Source organism: Tupaia chinensis, unplaced genomic scaffold (assembly GCF_000334495.1).
Source record: "Tupaia chinensis unplaced genomic scaffold, TupChi_1.0 Scaffold000033_1, whole genome shotgun sequence".
Classification (NCBI taxonomy): Eukaryota; Metazoa; Chordata; class Mammalia; order Scandentia; family Tupaiidae; genus Tupaia; species Tupaia belangeri.
This window is the reverse complement of record NW_006159463.1, coordinates 2,054,533-2,059,315: the sequence shown is the minus strand read 5'-3', so window position 1 is coordinate 2,059,315 and position 4,783 is coordinate 2,054,533. Positions and strand designations below refer to the sequence as shown.

Below are 4,783 nucleotides of genomic sequence, written 5' to 3'. Positions count from 1 at the left end.
TGTTCAACCTTGTTTTCGGCTTTCGGGCCATCCAGCGCTGGAGAGGCCAGGGAGGGGGGGGAGGCCCAGGCCGTTCCCGGCACCGGCTGCGCAGCAGGGGTGGGAGCCATGATAAATTTTTCATAGAAAAATATGTCACGATTTTATTGACAAATTGATACACACATAAACACACATGCACACACATATATGTAGTGAGAAAGAGAAAATTATACACATATATAAAATGAGAAAGTAGATGGGGCTAAGAAAAAGTTTTTGATCCATATCCAATTAAGATGAATGCTAAAAAAAACTGGAAAAAAAGCCAAAAACTCTCAACCAAGAAAAATAACATAATCCTACAATCCATAGGTTAATATTCATAATTTTGAAGATTCAATATAACACTACTTTATGTATGTAAAAAGAGGTAATGGTAAGCATTCTCAAAAGTAAAGAAAACACACCTAGTAACGAAATAACCAGATATTAGATCTGGTACATGCAGATGTTGAACCGACTCTAGAAGTTACCCTAACTGAAGTCTCAACTCTGTGTGATCCCTGTTAAAAGAAAAATAGGAGATCTCAGCAGATACAGATATGATAAGAAAAAAGCAAATGGGAATTGTAGACTTAAAAAGCACAATACCTAAAATAAAAAATCAACTAGATAAATTTAATAGACTAAAAAAGAGGCAAGAGAAAGCCAAAATGACCAATGACCTCAAAGGTAGAACAATAAAAGTTACCAGACATGAAGAACAAAAGGAATAAAGATAGTGTGAATTAATAAACAAATTCAGGCAACCTGTTAGATAATATCAACAATCTAATCTTCCTATTAGAAATGTTATAAGGAGAGGAGGAGGATTAGTGGTAGAAAAAAATATATGTATGCATACACGCACACACATTCGCACCAGCATATCACATATTGATCCTCACAAAAGTCACAACGTATTTTTTCTATTTTTTTTTGCACAAAAATGTGTCATGACTTTTCTGACAACCCAATATCTGTTAAAGTATGCATAGACACACATGAAATTTACTATTCTCTGGAGGATTATTGATGAACATAAAAATATAACAGAGAACAAAAGTGAGGGGAAAAGAGATAGAGGCAGATTGTGAACCAACTGAAAAGACTTTCTCAGAAGTCTTGATGAATGAAACTCTATAGGATTTTTTAAGCTACAGTGGCAGAATCAATAGCAAGAGCTGTCAGAAGACTACTCCATACCCATATGTCTAGATTTGAAAGGATCAGCACAATCTACCTCGTGCCTTATTAGGGGGATTTAAAATGTACACAATTATTCTAGTTCAAGAAGACTATATTGTTGGTTCTATAATCCACATGCCTGTGAAATTTATAGAATTAGAATGCTAAAGCAAAAAACAGAGAAGATAAGAATGATTAAAGATGGTAGGCAGGAGAACAAAATCAAGGACTTAGGTATATTTTCGATTCATAGATTATCTCTGTAAGAAGATTATACTATTAGGAGAGAAGTTGTAAAAGATTCTTTGACCAATTGACAATTTAGTAGAGATGAGGTATAAATCACATGATTTGTAAAGAAGGACCCCACAGAAGTATCAGAAGGATTGTATTATAATAAACATATTTACAATGCAAACTAGGAGTCTCTATTTTGCCTAAGAAGTAGAAAACTGGAATAGTATCTGTTAGAGCAAAACAGAAAAATCACCATAATAAAAAGGTAAGAATTTCCTAAGCCAATCGAAGGTCCGGGGTTACAAAGCAATGCAATGACCTAAAACCTGAAGTAGGATGGTTGAATGCCAAGGAGAGAGTGAGCCCCAGGATTTACCTAATAGGGAGAGGAAGAAAAGACTGCCAGGGGTGAATGTGAATAAAAAATATCTTTATTTGTGGACCTTCATGGCATAATGGTTATGTTGCTGGACTTCAAGAGTTGACTACAGTTTGAGTCCCAGACCTGCCAGTTTAAAACCGATGTTGAGTGCATGTGTGTGCATGTCCAAAATCCCAAGAGGAGAATGGAAGAGAAAAAATTGCAGCATGTCCATCTACCCTATGGGGTGATTTCTTGCTTTCTGTCTCTCTGTCTTCCCGGTTTGCACACATGCATTACAGCGAAAATCTCTTAAAAAAAAAAAAATTCAGTCACAATTTCTAATTCATTGCTAAATATGGAAGTGGCTTAACTTGAGAGCTTCTGGTATTGGATATTTTGTAGCCACACTTGCACTCTTCCTCATGAAATTTTATAAAGGACACACAAGAAAATTTGAGAGGTGGTAGACAACTGAATAAAATCAGTTAAGTGGCATGGATTTAGATGGTAGCAGTAGCCATAAGGAGAGAGGGGGGGAAAAAAAGAAAAAAAAATGTATACATAATCTTAACAAATCTCTTCTCCCTTAAAAAGAAAATCCTGTGCCTCTGTGTTTTAACTCAGTCAGGAGGCCCCGGAGGCATGGTGCAGTGGTACCGGATTGAAGTACTGTATTTGCAAAAAGTGCTGACATGACTGGTTCATTCAGAGACTGTTTTTGTGCGTTGTAGCTGTGGAAAGAGAGAATGTCTAATTGCTGGATTGGCTGATGTTAGAAACAGGTGATATTTGCTGTCCATGTGGATGGAGTAAGTCGAACAAGAAGATTAGAAACTCCTGCTTCAACTGGGAGATGGAACTGCCATTATCCCCTCCATTAGTGGAGGGAAGTATTTTTGAGACATTTAGGAAAGAAATGAATGAGGTTGAGGAGAAACCTAAGGAAAAAAATAGAATTTACTGCTGAGAAACTCTCAGTAAATTAAGTCTCACAGTTTGTATTTTCTGCACTCTGTAGTACAAAATTCCTATTTGGAGGAACTATAAGAAATAACTTTGAAGGAAAGAAATCATTAGCGTAGGACATTAAACATATCTACCAATGGCAGAAAATGAAGTTAGAAAAATTGTAGTGACATTAGGTAGAAAAAGCCAAACACATAACGATGTTCCATAGACTTGGCTTGGTTCTGGTGTCAGAAGCAAGCATAAGCATTGCTGTGTCCTCAGCATTGCTGTGAACTATGCCATTGATCCTTTAAAATTCAAAGCCATATGGAAAAAGGAATGTATGAAAAGTCATCATCTCCTTGGAAAAGAAACAAAGAAAGCCTTTGGGAAATCCATGATCAGTCACCTATAATTTTAGAGCACTATATCTTAAACTTGATCCACTTTGATCATTGATGACAACATTGGTTTTTCTAGTCCACAAATTGAGATAGTTTACTGAAGCACAATCATACCCCAATGGAATGAAAGTTAAACAAACAAAACAAAACAAAATAAAGGGCTATGTAGAATACCAGTGATTTAAGAACTAGATCTAGAGGAAGGAACTTAGGGGAAACATCAGATGATTTCAATATGAGAAAATATATCTATGATAGACATACCCTTCTTGAGAAATCTCTAATTGTTCTCTGCTCACATTGGGGTGTGAGCCCTCCTCACCAACATCACTCTCTCAGAGAGAGCCTCCTTTATGCCCTTTTTGCACACCTTACATGGCATTGTCATTAGGGATGAATTGTGGGAATGTTTACAAAACCAAAAAAAATGAAAATTCATGATCAGACTTGATGTCATATATTTTCAGAACTTATATATTCAAGAAAAAAAATCAGCTCAAGGTTTAAAATTTAAAAATATTATTCAAAAATTCTTTTAAAATTTAGAGATAATAACTAAGATATTTCATGTTATATAGAGTTCTAGAATTTCAGAATTGATAATGTTACCATAATATTTTTGTAGTTTATTCATTATCTATCCATATGTTAGCATAAAATTATAGAACTACTAACAAGATGGTTTGTGTTAAAAATTAACTGATGTTTAAAATGTAGTCTACAACCCTCTAAGGAAATTACATTAAATAAATTAATATAGGAAAAATCAAAATTTATTTAAGTTTTTTTTTTTCAGATAGATTTCTTTTGGGTTTATTATATAGCATTATCATTAGTGAAGTCATTAATAAACACTTAAGTTTTCTGCAAGATTTTTATACTAAACAATCATACAATTTTCAATTAGTTAACCAGTATCCTATTTTGATAGAGTGAGTTTATAAGTCCCATATAGTTTTGGATTTTTTAATTTTTTTCCAGTTTTTTTGAGATATACTTGACAAATAGAAGTTCAGTGCATTTATGATTTTAAAAAAATGAAAAGAAAAAGAGGAAGCAAAAAAAAAGTGAAAGAAAGGCCTGAAATAAAAGTGGAAAACTAAGCCCTATGGACAACAAGTCACAATTTAAATACTGTGGAGGAACAATAGAAATATTGGAAAATTTTTCCTATGTAAAAATGCATCATGACTTTTCTGAGAACCCAGTATTTCTGTCCTGAAGGTGTGGCCATTTATAACATGTATGTATAATGTACTTCAGCTCACCAGTTGATGGCAAGGATACTCCCACTGTCCGTACATCCTTAGCTTTTATTATACTTCATTTTTTCGGTCTTAATGACTCCTGTATTTTCTCCAACAGACTAGTATTCACTGAGTAAAAGCCACAATCATCTATGCCTAGGGGAAGAAACAATAGAACAATGATTAATAAAAAAAGACTCTCCTTGGAGAAGATGTGGAGAAAAGTCCTTGAGTATAAAATACAAAATTTTAGGGAAAACTCCAGCAAACCAGTCCACACTTTCATCATAAGAACTCTACATAACTTTGAGACTAATGATACATCTATATTAACTATAGATGCTAATCCAAAATATAGGTCGACTACTGCCTAG

The 4,783-nt window shown here is 34.2% G+C and overlaps 1 pseudogene; it reads left to right on the top strand.

Moving 5' to 3' along the window:
- Positions 1 to 2,579: 2,579 nt before the first annotated feature.
- Positions 2,580 to 3,217, top strand: LOC102490662 (molybdopterin synthase catalytic subunit-like; annotated as a pseudogene).
- Positions 3,218 to 4,783: the final 1,566 nt, after the last annotated feature.